A 14,882-nucleotide genomic window follows, 5' to 3' on the forward strand; every position below is an offset into this window, starting at 1 on the left:
AGGTCCAAAGGAGAGGGAGATTTGTAGTGGGGCTCAGTGCCTGCACTGATGCTCCCTCATTTCTTCTGGGTTTGGAATAGACCTGGCATGTGAAATGAACTTCTGAAATGCAACTGGAGATGGACTGAAAGCTACAAGGTTGTAGCTTTAGCCAAAAGAATGGAATCAGTGGAAAAAAATGTGGCTTAAAATTCAGATTTAGAATAAACACTCTTTGAAATTTTCTATGTGATTATCACATACATCACACCGGAAATTAAACTGATGTGGGATTGGTTTGGGGTTTAAAGTCTTTCTTCCTCTTTACAAAATAGTAGATTCTCTGTGGATGAGATTTCTGGAGGTGCCCACCTGCCTAAATGTGGGAATTAATGTTCTTCAGGATTTTCCAAACCACCTCAGATCATAAAAACTACCTTCAACACAAAACACCCACCAAAACTGAACAACTTTAGGCCAGGCTGGATGGGGCTTGGAGCTACCTGGTCTGGGGGAAGGTGTCCCTGCCCGTGGGGAGGAGATTCAAGGTCCTCCCAACACAAACCATCCCGGAATTTTACAAACTTACGTCCATGTGTTTCTTTAGATGTTTAAACACCTTTAGAAGGCCCAAAGTTGTGGAGGGACGGAGGCAAAGGTCAGTGTTCAGTTCAACACCTGAATATCAGTCCCTCTCTATTAGAAGCCAGGCAAATGTCCAAATTTTGGGGGGGAAAAAAGTCACATATATAGGAATTATTAAGGAGTGCAGCATTAAAACCCTCCCATACCTGCAAGGTGCTCTCCAAGCTTCATCCACCTAAAAAATACAGCCCCAAACAAGATGTTTTCTTTAGTTTTGTTGTTTACATTTGCTGGCAATCTGGAGAATCTGAAGTGGGGTTTGATAGTGCTCAAAACATCTCCCTGATTCATTGCTCCAAATCTGGACCTCAGCGTTCCCTTTGAGTCATCCCACTTATATTTAGCAACACCCAAATGCCTCATGATTCTCTCCAAAATAAACATGAAGAGGCTTTAATCAAAGCTAAGCAGCAGAAGCTGTAGCTGTCCCACACTTGTTCTCTTCAAGAACTCTAATAATATTAATTTCCAAGTCTCAGGGATCCCAAAAAGAGTCCCTGTGAAGGATTTCTACCATAAAAATGCTGAAGAAAGCTTGGTGGTTCATCCCAGATTTCATCAGGGTTTACAGGAAATGCCAATGGGGCCACTCCATGCCTTGAAATGTGTTACAGGAAGTAAATTTCTACTCAATGGGACTAAATTTTTACAAGGTGAGTTAAGCAGTTTTTATTCCTACCAGCCTGGGAGCAGCCACAGCCACGTCAATCCCACTGTCCAGGTTCCCACTTTTCCAGGAATCCATGTCTGCTGGAGAGATTTAAGTGGTTTAGCGCTCCAGCAATGGCCTCCCTGGGCAGTTCTCAGCATTTTTCAGGGTTCCTACAGCAGAGAGGAATTTGGGGCCCACTCTCCTGATCACTGCCTGTTTTCCTTGCCTTGGAACATGGCCTCTCCAGCACCCGGAACGCAGGAATTCCTTCCCAGAACTCCAATCCACAGGCAGCTCCTGCTGACAGAAGAAACCAAGCACAGATTTCTCTCCTCCCTGCCCAGGTTTTCTGTCTCAGACATGCCCTTCCCATATTGTTTTCTTCTTTCTCTTGAAAATCGACCTTGTCCTCCTGCTGTGTCTTGGCGGCACCGTCGGGATCTGGATCTTGGCATTCCTGACACTCCTGCACACGTGAGCCCTTCTGGAGGAATGTCACAACTTCCAGCACACCTCAGAACAAGAATCCCATCTGAAATGATGGAAAGACGAGGAATTTTGTAATGATTTTTGTTAAAACTGAAAATCTGCCACCAGCCACAAACCAAGGTGGTGGTCTGGGGCACAGGGTGGGATTGTGGGGCTGCCCTGTGAGGGATTTGACCCTGATGGGTCCCTCCTAGCTCAGCACATTCCGATCCCGTGTTATGATCCCATCCAAAAAGCTGGCAGGATGTTCCTTTTCCACTTCCTGCAGCGCTTATTTCTCCCCCACAGAGGTTCAGCACCTCTGCCCATCCATCCCCCTGTCTGAGGAGCCTCACCTGCTTCAGGCCCAGCAGGAAGGTGTCCCTGCTCCATGTTTGTGCTGGGGGGGCTGCACTTCCAGAGGCACCAGATGAACCCCCAGCTGCAGCCGCGGGAGGAACAGCAGCTTTTGGCAAAGTGGGAGCCTTGTAGGAAGCTGGATTGGCTCCTCCTCCTATTTATATTTGCCTTTTACTCATCTAATTAGACAGGGAGACAGATGCCCTCTCCTAACGAACTGAGCTGAGCTCCTGATACCATCCAAGAAGCAAGAAATTCATTATTAATCATCACAATCTCTTCCTGGACTTCCCACCCTGCCTAGAGCTCGAGCTGCCAAGGAGTGAGTTCCAAAGCACTGAAGTTCTTGTGGGATAATTATTTCTTACTTCTGAACCCAAAGAGAAACACTGTTTCTTGCAATCTCATGTATTCAAATTAATTAGATTTACAGTCTTGACTGGCTGATCAGCCAGCAACAGAAAATAAGATTCCTACGCAAATAATGAATTGCTCAGTCATCCAATAAAGCAAAGCAGCAAAACAGTCCCTTTTACTCTCATATGAGCATAATTGCCATCCTTGTTGGAAATTAATGGCTTTTCCCAAGTATTCCAAAGGCCATCGGGGAAGGTGCTTCAGATCTAAGTGGTGAATATGATTTTTAGAACAAAAAACCTGGGTCAAACACAGGCGTAAGCTGCCTGGAAGCCATGATTTAATGACGGGTGGAATTTTCGAGGCTGGAATTTTCTCAGGGAGAGCCTGGGGAGAGCTCAGGGCAGGGCAGGGCAGCTCTCCAGGCCCTGGCGCTGAATTCTGCAATCTCACACCCACAACAGGAACACGACCACAGCTCTTGATAAAAACCAGCCCAGAAGAGAGGTTGAAGGGAAAGGGTGAATGTTTGTGTCTGCCTGATGACGTTGCCACTGAAATGTTTCAAAATCTGCCCCAAACTTTCCCAAAACAGAAGTTTCGACACCCCCAAGGTCACCCAAACACAAAATCTGACCCCAGGGATGTTTGAAGAGGGTTGTTCTACAAACTCAGTCTCATCTGCTGACATCTGCACAATTAGCAGCACATAAACCAGCTGAGGAACTCTTTAATTTTCTTTTATTTGATTCTTTAATTCATCTGGTGCAGCATTTGCTCGGGAGGGCTCTGGGCTACACGACCTGGTTCCCTGCATTCCCAGGGTGCAGATAAAGTGTCACCGTGATTTCCAAGGTGAGCTCTTGGCACAACACTGCCAATGAATTTGGGCCTGGGTGGCTGTTAAAAAAAAGAAGAATGGGAATTAGCTCTTTGCCAGTTGCTCACCTGTAAGGAGAATTTTTTTAGGTACGACTGGATAAAATAGTTTATGTGTTGAATTTTTTTACTTTATAGGGAGATAACTTCTTTTTATTTTCTTTTATTTTTTAATAAATTTTTTTAACAAAAAAATTTAAAAATATTTTTAAACAGATTTTTTAACAAAAAAATTAAAAATTATTTTTTAACAGATTTTTAAACAAAAAAATTAAAAAATTTGTTTTAACAAAATTTTAAACAAAAAAGTTAAAAAATATTTTTTAACAATTTTTTTAACAAAAAAAAAAAATTTGTTAAAAAATAAAAGAAAATAAAAATAAGTTATCTCCCTGTAAAATAAAAAAATTCAACACATAAACTATTTTATCCAGTTATACCTAAAATAATTCTCCTTACACTCACCTTTCCAGCTCTCAACTTTTAGCACTTCCCAGCTCCCTCCTTCTGTTGGAAAAACCTTTATAGGGAGATAACTTCTTTTTATTTTCTTTTATTTTTTAATAAATTTTTTTAACAAAAAAATTTAAAAATATTTTTAAATTTTTTTGTTAAAAAAATTGTTAAAAAATATTTTTTAACAATTTTTTTAACAAAAAAAAAAAATTTGTTAAAAAATAAAAGAAAATAAAAATAAGTTATCTCCCTGTAAAATAAAAAAATTCAACACATAAACTATTTTATCCAGTTATACCTAAAATAATTCTCCTTACACTCACCTTTCCAGCTCTCAACTTTTAGCACTTCCCAGCTCCCTCCTTCTGTTGGAAAAACAAATGAAACCTGTTCTTGGCCTGGGATGGAAAAAACATCACTTCCATCCCTCAGGAAAGGCCACTGGGAGGGTCCATCCCTCACCCACCCCACTGTTTGCTATCACCCCACAAAAGCTACTTTTTGGAAAGGAAAATGCAGGAAACGTCTCCAAATTCCCATCTTGGCGGGCAATAAAGCAGCAACGTTTGGTCAGTCAAGGGATGCAAACCCGTCCCAGGGCTGCAGCAATGGTCCCTCGTAGAATAATTTCCACGTGTGCTTTAATCCCACGGCGCCACTCAGGCTTTAACTTTCTTATGAGTGACTCTGCAATCGGCGATTACCACGAGCCCACGGCAGTAAACAGGGGGAAACAGGCAGTTTTTATTTTCCCAAAGCAGAGCTGTGGGAAAATGCACGGATATTTTATGCTTACTTAGGCAGTAATGATCCATCCTGAGCTCTCTCACGTCCCTGGCTCTGCCCCTCAGGCAGATGTCAGTCCTTGCTGGGGCAAGAGCTCCAAAGGCAGAGCTGCAGTGGAAATGGAGACATTTTACAGCATTAAGTGACTTTAACTGAACATTTAATCCAACATAAATGGGGTCTTCCACACCCCAGAGCCCATTTTCTTTTTTGGATCTGACTTCAGGTGTCTTTTTCCTTATGGCAGATCCCTTCTCATTCAGCTCATTGCAGAAGATAATGCATGAGAAAAGAAAAATAATCCTCAGTCAAGGCAGCCTGGCACCTGGAGGGAGACGTGCAGGGTCTGGCCAGTTTTAGGAAATAATGAAGGCTTTTTCCTTGACCAAAAAGGCACTGATGTGACTGAAGGGTATTTTTAATATTGATAAATCCTGCATGCCTCAGCTCCTCCATCAGCTGTGCTGCTACAAAGCCTCCAGCCTGAAACAAGCACTGTGAGAAAGGGCAAGCGTCATAAACCAGGGTAAGAGAGAGCTTTCTTCTTAGTAAACCTTATTTGAAAAGGAAAATATTAATAAAAAAAGCCCCAAAACAAGAGCATCAGCAGGGCCAAGAACTTGTTATTTCAAAATTATTTTTAAACTGGTGCATCTGCCAGGAGACAGCATCACAAAATGACCTGAAAGAAACATTTTTAACATCTTAATTTTCTGTAAAGCTGCTGGTTTCACTTGATATTCATCACCTGCACCCCACAAAGGCTCATGGCAAGAATTCCCTGTCCTGTCAACTCCCAAGAGAGGGGACAGGGACAGAAACAGAAACACAGAGCACAGGACAGCCCTAAAAATGCAGCAAGCCCTGGGGAAAGAAGAGCTGCTGAGAGATTAAGGAGCACAGGGTGATGAGGATGAAGAAGAGGAATGGCTGCAGGAACAAGGAGGGGTCTGACGTGGCAGCAGCTCTTTAGGCTGATGAGGTTATAATTTTTATTTCTGTCCATAAGGTAATTCTTATTTCTGTCCGTAAGTTTTTCCTCTTTGTAGGAAAAACTCCCTAGGGAGAGAGAGAGGCAGAGAGGTGGCTTCCAGGAGGGAAAATCCTCTTCTTGCTGCCCTTTGCTGATCACCTTGACACACAATTTCTCTGTGCCTGGGCACTGCTACTGCTGGCCATAAATCCATGCAGAATTTACTACCTGTGAGAGGCTGAAGCCATTTTTTAGCACAAGATCTGCATCTCTCTCATGTGTGCATGTGTATGAGCACAACCTATAGCGCCTCTGAATTATTTATAGACAAACAAGTAATTAAAATTTTTATTCTGCCCATTTTGAAGCGTGGAAGGAAAAAAAAAATCTACTTTATTCTTTCATCAAGGAAGCTGCTGGCCAAGCTCATAACTCTGTCTGCACGCTGTAAAGAACGGGGTAAGTGGTTTCTCATCAAACACACTTTGCATTTTATGGGATGCACTGAAAAACTAACTGGCTTGGTGACTTCTGCCAATGTCACCAAAGGAGAGAGCTCAAACACGGAGCGTCCCACCTCTCCTGAGCCACACATGCCCCTCACACTGCAGGAGCAAAGGTGAAGGGAGAGGAGATTTCTGCCCAGCACAGCGCCAGGGGGCCGTGGAGTTCCTCAGGGTGACCAGCTCAACACACAGGAATTGTTTTGTTCTTGACTTTCACAGGTCCTGTTTAACCTCCCTGTGCGTTCCCACTACATTTTCACACGGAGGGCAGGGTGTTTACGAGCACAAAAAGTCTTGGATCGTATTTCCAGCTCATTTTCTCACTTTGTGACCCTGAAAATGACTTTTAAATCAATAACAAGTAACACCCTGAGCTGGTGGAAGGTGTCCCTGCCTATGGCAGGGGCTGGAACGAGATGGGTTTAAGGTTCCTTCCAACCCACAGCACCCCATGATCCTATAACCAATCCTAGCCACTGCTTTAAACATTTCTGGGAAACAAGGAATGCTTTGAAAATCAAACCTTGCAGCTCTGGGGCCACACACAGCTGTGCCAACACAGAGCCATTCACGTCACCTTCAAAGAAAGGAAAAAAAGGGGAAGAACAGAGCAGAACCAGGTCAGCAGGCAGCCCAAGATAAATTAATGGGGTTAGTTGGAAGGTGGTTTTCTTCTTGAGGTGGCTTCAAGTACAAAATGAGTGAGTCAGTTCTTTGCCCACAACTTCCCTCTGGTGATTCTGAATGTCAGAAAAATTTTAAAAGAGCTCAAAAAAAAAAAAAAAAAAAAAAAAAAGCCATGGCATTGCCCATTCTCTCAGACCAGTAGAAACGATCTTTCACTGAGGTGCTTTTCCACAGTGATAGAATTGAGAAGAAAATAGTTTAGTGCCTGCTCAAATGCCAGAAGTAACCCTTCCTAGGTGTTACTTAAGAAGTAACTCAGGAAACTGAGACATGCAAAAGGACACAGGTCACCACAATATTTTTCCTTAAAAAAAAAAAAAATAAAATCACCATAAATATCACATTAACCTCCTGAATACTCATCAATAGCCCAGAAACAATTGGCTACAGAAATCAAATGACTGTTTCTTAGCTTGTGACACGCCTGCATCAGACTTCCAGGGCTGTCCTAAGTGTCAGGGTTATTTTTGCTTGTTGCTGTGCCAAATAATAAAAAAAGATACTCAGTATTTAACAGAAGTGCCCCGTGCAGAGGAAAAAGTAATTTACAGATGAGAGGGAAACGTGTTTGACTAATTCTGCTGAAGTGGAGCTGTGATGAACTCGCTGGCTTTGGGAGAACTTCCCACTCTTTCCTGGTTTGCTGGGCAATATTTCTCTGCAGCACCATGAATTTAATCACATCAAAATGTCAGCGGAGAAAAATGGAGCACACAGAGGCCTTTTCCCCTTGGTATTTAGCAGAAGAAATGGATGTTTCCTTAAAGAGGCAGTGGAGGGGGCTGCACAGGAGGTTACACCTCTGTTCTCACCTCTGGGCTCCGTTTGGACTCCACTCCCCAGGGATATAAATCAGCATTTTTGTCATTTCAGCACAGCTGACCGTGTTTGTTCTGGCACAGCATTGATATAAAATGATGGCATTTATACTCCAGTGGATATCCAGGGTGCCTGAGGAGCCCTTAGTGCAGGGATGGAGCTTGGGAATCCTCCCATAAATAACAAGTGGCCAAAAAACCCAGAGGATCAGTAACACCAAACACTGCTGCAAACAGCAACCTGAGCTCTTCCCACCAGCAAATGCTGATTTCCACGTGAAGGTAATGTGTTCAGAACAACACAGTCACTGCCACACCTCTGGGAGGGCCCGGGGGAGTTACCACCACCATTAATTTACACCCACTTGTTTCAAAGCTTTGTGGACAAAAGCCAACAGCAGTGAGAAGGAGAAAATATCCGAGGATATATTTTTATTTTTCTAAGGAGAAAATATTCGAAGAAAACCATTCAGAAATGCATCCAGTTAAAAATAAAGCTCCTCAAGGCAAGCTGGAATTTCCCCCAGCAGATAAATCCCTTTCCCAGGATCTCCTTCCCCTTTAATGACTCCAACCCTAACCCCAGCTCTTTAATGAGCTGCCCTGAACTACCCAGCCCAAACCCAGGCAGGATCCAAGGCACTTACTCCAACCAGAATGGTAATTAAAGCGAATTTATATTAATCCAGGAGAGCTAAAGGAAAGGACAATGATTTATGAGCAATTTTGCTGGCATTTTCAAGAGGCATAAAAAGCATTAAAAGGGAATATCTAAAAACTATTAGTTAGAAAAGCAGCTGTAATTGGAGAAGCAATCCAGGCTGTCTTTAGGGCATTTGGCTCCTCCATGGAAGAAAAACCCAGATAACCTTTGAGAAAAATAAAACCCAATCTTGCAACCTTTTTTTTTTTTTTTTTTTTAATGGATAGGGTGAAATTACTCCAGTAAAATATGTGTGGATACTGTTCAAAGTGATAACAAAACACATCACCAGCTCTAATTATTGGTTTCACGGGGAAAATTTGCTGTTTTGGCAAAATTAGCTCTTTATAATGACCAAAAGGTTAACCAAAAGTTTATGGCAAGTTTGGAAGAAATGTCACAAGTATCTAATTGACTAATGGCATTTTTTTTTCCCATTTTTTTTTTCCTTTAAGTGTCAGCTGTCCTGGGCATGAATTTAAGTGGGATCCTCAAAGACTGAATTCCTTGGGATCTGAGTTAAATGGTTGGTGGCAAAGATTTTCCTCCATGACCAAAGTTTCAGATCCTTCCTCTGATCTCACATCCCCACATGAACACTGCTCAAGCCTTCCACCTCCCCTCCACTGGATCTAGAAATTCTTTTTTATTTTTTGTTTTTAACCATTAATTTTTTAATACTTTTTTTTTCTTTAAAAGGAGAAGATATCTGTAAACTGGGAAGTTAAATAACTTCCCTGAAAGCAACCTAAAATATTCCAAGGTTCTGTTCATCAGACACCAAACAAGTCCCAAGGCCATAAAGAAGTTTATGGGATTGGAGCATCTGGCAGGAGCCTCGAGAGGGCTCAGGGATCCCATCCCTGTGTCCAAGGACCTCGTGGGGGGGAAGAGAACAAATCCTGATCCTCGTCTGCTGCCCTGAGAGAGCACAAGGACCAAAGGGAACAAGCTGGAAGACGGGAAATTCCATTTAAACCTTGGGAAAAGCTTCCTTGCTGTGAGGTGCTCAAACACAGGAATGGTGGAGTTTCCATCCCTGGAGGACTTCAGCGTCCAAGTGGATGTGGTCCTGGGCTGTCCTAGAGGCTCTGTCTGCTGTTCTAATTGCTGTTCTAATTGCTGTTCTAATTGCTGTTCTAACGAGTCCAGACCCTGCTGTGAGGAGGGGGCTGCACTAAGCCATTCCAGAGGCCCCGTTCATCCCAGCCCTTGAGGTGGCACTCACCCAGCCACTCCCCCAACACCCCGGTGACCTTTCTGAGCCCCCAGAGCAGGGTGTGAAGCAAACCCAGCCGCTTCCTTTGCCTCATTCCCTCCCCAGCTCTCTGCCTGGCTGGATAGGTCACATCCAGCTGGAACACCTCTGACTTTGCCTTGGAGTAGAGGTGTGCATGCCCAGAGCAATCAATACGTCCTGCAGATGGATTTATTGGTCCCCACTCTCTGTAATTAAGCTCAGCAAGAGCAATAACAATGCCTTAAGTGTTCATCCTTTCAAAATTGTCCTCCGCTCCCTTTCATCTGTCTGAACAGATGGAGTCCTGCTCCATCACCTTGCAAACTTTTTCCTGAGCTATTAAAGCCCCAGCAGAATGTAAGGGGATAAATTGAAGGCAGCAAATGTTTAATAATTGCTGTCACTTACTCCTTCACAAAGTTTTGGAGTTAATGAATAAAACATGTTCATAAGAGGCTGGGCACAGGGAAGTCAACAGAAAACATCCTGCTGAGTTAAACACATCATGCCAGAGCTGGAGATCAAATATTTACTTCCAAGGAATATTTATCTTGCTGTGTTGATATTCCAGAAATCCCCCTGAACCACGACCCCAGTCCCAAAACCCCAGGTCAGCAAGTAATGAGTTTTTAACTCAGGAGTTTTGTCAGTTCACTATGGATGAATTTCTCAGTTGGTTCCTTCTCCAGTGACACATCAGGGATCAGGACTGGAAGTGCCAGAATTCCTGTCGTGGGGGGCATTTTGTTGTAAGATTATTTGTATCAAATTTGGTTAATGACTGTGTTAAATTACTCATGGTGTAATTTAGGGGCTGGCAGAGCTGTCCTAGCTGAACATTTCACACCAGATATTACCTGGAGTGCAGATGATGCTCTCTGCTCAAGGCACAAATGCTGTTTGTGCCTTTAGATCAATAAATCTACTTAAGTGAAAAAAAAAAAAAGGAAGAAAAAAAAAGAAAAGAAAAAAAAAGAGAGGTGAAAATAGAACCTTTATCCAAGCCAATTTTTGGGGGAGGAAAATTAATTCTACTGAAGTCAATGAAAATACAGGAATGTCATGGAAAAAACTGCCTTAACCTTGTGATGCTGCAGGATAGGAAATGTGACCCCTATGAACAAGGTTAATGCCCTCTCTGTACATTGAATTTCAGCTTCAAAATGCATGAATTTTCATGGGTTAATTCTTTGACACCTTTGAAACCTGTAAATAGGAGCAGGACTGCACATTCCACTCTAATTTCAAATAAGAACACACATCCTATTGTCCTAGACAAGTTTAACCACAGCTCATCCAAAGGTGACCAAAAAACTCCAAATGTGCTGAGAAAGTGGAAGAATCTGTAAAGCAGATCTACACTAAACCCAGCTCAGTTTATGGGGCCTTAGCACTGGCTTTAGCAGGATTTTGAGCAGGTTTAAACCTCAGTGTGACTCAGATCCCAGACTGGAGCAGATGCTAAATTGGCTCTGGGTGCATTGGCAGCCAGAATCCAGCCCTGACTGATGGGAAAAGCTCTTCCTGCCATGGTCACCTCAGCCCAGGCTTTAAAGGAAAAAATGATGGAGAGGTCTGAGCGCAGCACAGAGCCTTGGAGAGCTTTAACAATTCCCCAGCTCTCCTTTGGGGCTTTTTGTTTGTTTTTAAAAATTTTTTACTCACAACCAAAGAGAAAAAGTCACCTTTGATGTGAAGTCTTGAGCTGTAAAACTCACTCGTGGCACAGAGTAACTCTGTGAGCACAGGCTGCCCAGGATTTAGGGCACAGCTGTGATTGCTGACTGCTGGCTCCTCTCATGTTCATTAATTACACATTTATGGACACCTCGTTTATCCAGAAGGATTTTGAGACCATTCACCAAACTGGTGACACAGAACTTGCAGCCCGTTCTCTTCTCCCGGGTGTTTAATGCATCCAGCACTGGGGGAACCTTGAAGAAAGGTAAAGCACACCCCAGATGGTGATTTTGTTCACACCAGACATTGATTTTGCTCACACCAGATGTTGATTTTGATCACACACAACGTGCTGGGGGCTCACACAGATTTTATAGACTTTGTGCCACGTTCCAAAACACTGCTGTAAGCTGAGAACCTCTGATGGAGGAATGACTGCACTGAGGGAAATCAAGATTTTCCTCCAAAATTCAGAGTTCCCGTCACCTGCAGCACTTGCACAACTCGGTGAACAGGAATTTAACTCCCCCACAATGAGCAAAACTCAAGATTTTCATTTACAACATTTCTCTGTGCTACACTGGGCCACCAAAACACTCCTTCACTCATCCTCAGCACTTCAAGCTCCCCTTTGAATTATAAACTGTTGACAAACACCAGCAAGCCCCTTGGCAAATGTTCTTCTTGGACTCCACATCACTTCCACTGGCCCACGTCAGTCTTTCTGTCATTCCTCATTGAGGTGAACTCTGCTGAAAACACATCTAGCAGAGACAATTAAAAATGGTGCAAAAAGGGCATCCTTGGCACTCTGGAATGCTGTTGACAAAATGAAGACATTGCTCACAATTACACGGGGGGTAATTTATGCAGCTGGTGGCTGCTGCCAGCACAGGCAATGCCAGCCCTGCTAATGAAACCAGGATCAGTCTGACACCAGGATGATGGCAGATTTTGAAAACAAGGACCAACAGTTTGCAGGTGGTTTAGGCAGCTATAAAATCTGATTTATAAGAGCTTTTTAATCCTTGTTTTAATTCACCTTGTGGGAATGGACTGTCATAAAATATCCTGCCACGTTACAAGCACCGAGCTGTTTGAGATCCAGCACGGCACAAATACAGGGAATTCTACAGATTTTATTGCAATTTTTTTTTTTGTTTCTACTCCAACCTTGCTCCCTCCCCACTCTCACCCCGACCTCAGCCAGGTTTAATTCCCTGGCATCCTTTATTTACATACTTTTAGGTGAGGGCTGAGGCAGTGGAGGCACAGGCAGGCTGGAGCTGAGCTTTGGCCATTCTTCCAGGCTGTAATTTATGCAGCTGCTGTGGCACGTGGAGCCACATCCATCTCCCTGCAGCACATCCCTGCTCCACAGCAATGGGACACCGTGTCCTGCCTCCACAGAACCATCTGAGCACTCCTTTAAATGTGACACCTCGGTATACACAGAAGGAGCAGAACTAAAATATGGAGTACAGGTGAAAAAAAGGGATGGATATTAAAAAGATGGATTTCAAAGAGACAGTGATTTCCCTGTGGTGGCACCAAGCATCATTAATTCCCAAGCAGAAATCCAGGGGCTCTGTTCCCTCTGAACTGAAGTTTGCTGGGGGGCTCTGTCTCCTGCAGCATTTTTTGATTGATGCCACTGCTGCAGTCAATTCCCAGAGATCCCACGGCTTCTGCCCCAGGAGGGGACTGCAGAATCAGACCTGAGTCCATCCTTGTGGTGGTTTTCATTCGCCAGTTCCAGGTTTCTTGGCCACTGCACCAATTCAGTGTGGTGGCTTGAGGGCTGGCCAAACACCAGTGCACCCACAAGAATTATTTATCCATTTTCTGCTGTGACATAAGGATTAGGAGAAAGGCAAAAAACAGGCTCAAAACTTTAAAGGGTAAAAAGAAAGCTTTATTAACAGAACTAAAAGAAAAATAATAAGAAGAAATTGGAACCCCATGGGCTGCCAGCTACCTGTTCAAAAGCTGGAAGCAAGAGAAATTTTTTCCACGGTTTGTTCATTTTAAAATGTTATTTCACAGAGGTGTGTTCAGCTTTTTTAAGTGGTTTAACAGGGCATGAATATTCAAATCTAGCCAGCTGGTTGGCTCTGTCAGGTCCAAAGGAAGCTGCCAAGGTCCTTAAAGAGAATCACTTCCATTGCTGGTGGATTTTTCCTTAACTAAAAGCCAAACTGTGTTAAACCACAACAATCCTGTGACTCCCCATCTCCACAGGAATTCAGCCATTTGGAAAAAGGAACGAATATTGGACAGGATGAAATTTACTTCAATGAGATGGAAGGAGAGGTTGTGTATAATCATTGTCCATTTGAGTGCTGCATCCTTCACTCCTCAGATATAAACCAGGGGAAAACAGAGCACAAAGTCTCTCTAGGGCTGGCAGAAATGTTGGTTAAAAAACACTTTCCATCGCATGGAGGGAAGGAATTGCAGTTTTAACTCAGCACACCACAGGTTTTTGAAATAGCAGCCCTGTCTGACCTCCAAGCCCAGCACCACCACAAATCAGTCTGGGTGGCAAAAAAATTTATTAGCACTATTTGTCATAAGCAGATTTTACCAAGTGACAGGGTTTGGTGGGTGGAAGTGGAGAAAGGCTGGGTGACACTCAGAAATAGAACGACAGCAGCAGTTCTGCACAGCAAAATATTGCAACACAGTTCCAGAAATGCTCCTGAAATTCTGCTGGGGATGGAGGGAAGGGTTATTCCTCATCCCTTGACTGATGGAATATTCTCAGTGAGGATCCACGTTTTCCAACAGAAGGGAGATATCGACAGAAAAGCGGGATGGCAGATGTCCCAGCTAGCTGAGCTCCTGGCCAGCAGGACATTATCTTTGGTCCTAAAACATGCCCAGGAGCACAGGGAGCAATCCTGGGTGTCTGCCTGCAGCCAAAGGGTTGGATCAGGATATAAACCTTCTGATCTGAAGAACCTGATTTTATTCTCGTCTGTTCTGATACCATTAAAGATACATTAAAAGCCAGCTCGTCTTTTTAGTACTGCAAAAAGTGGTGTAAAATAGGGTGGAGATAAATCAGGAGCACTCCTGGAACATTTCTGCTCCTTTAAAAGGCATTTCCTGTAATCTTTATGCACAACAAGGGAGGATAAAAAAGATCATGAGACGCTGTTTACAGCACCAAAATCCAGGGGCAGCCTCACATTGCAGGTCACCAATACCAGGCACTTTTATTACAGCAGTTCCTCAAAAACCATCCTGGACACATCAAAAAGGCTCAGAATATTCATTTTCTAATGTCACCAGGCTTTTCCAGACTTCCAAGAACTTTCTCCCATCCCAAACAAAATTTTCAGACCAACAGCACTTGCCAGGAGGAGACTAAAGACCTCCAGGCACCAACATCTCCAAGAGCACAGCAGGAAGAACTCACTGAATTATTAAATAAATATTATTAAAGAAATGTGAACATACATTCCCTTCAGCCTGATGGGCACCAGAAACTCTCCAGCTACTCCTACAAAACCACCGGGCAGAGCAGCCCTCAGCTTCCCCTCCTCTCCAGCCCTTCCTGGGGCCCTGATTAAATAAATACCTGCTTGCAAAGTGAGGAGTACCCGCTGGAACAAAGCAGCTGCAGCACCTGGGTTTTCCCCAGAGCTCTCCTGCCTCATGCAGCCAAATCCCGTTGAGGTTCTGTAA

At 43.5% G+C, this 14,882-nt stretch overlaps 1 long non-coding RNA gene across 1 annotated transcript in view; it reads right to left on the reverse strand.

Annotated features, from left to right (window-relative positions):
• Positions 1-3,229: 3,229 nt before the first annotated feature.
• The window catches only part of LOC121352742, a 42,870-nt gene continuing 31,217 nt past the window's right edge, over positions 3,230-14,882 (reverse strand). The window contains exons 5-6 of the long non-coding RNA XR_005954989.1: positions 4,593-4,690; positions 3,230-3,361 (exon numbers count right to left, since the gene is read on the reverse strand). This is a non-coding gene — a long non-coding RNA (uncharacterized LOC121352742). The remainder of the gene's footprint in view (positions 3,362-4,592; positions 4,691-14,882) is intronic.

This window comes from Pyrgilauda ruficollis, unplaced genomic scaffold, assembly GCF_017590135.1.
Source record: "Pyrgilauda ruficollis isolate IOZ18807 unplaced genomic scaffold, ASM1759013v1 scaffold195, whole genome shotgun sequence".
In the NCBI taxonomy this organism is placed as follows: Eukaryota; Metazoa; Chordata; class Aves; order Passeriformes; family Passeridae; genus Pyrgilauda; species Pyrgilauda ruficollis.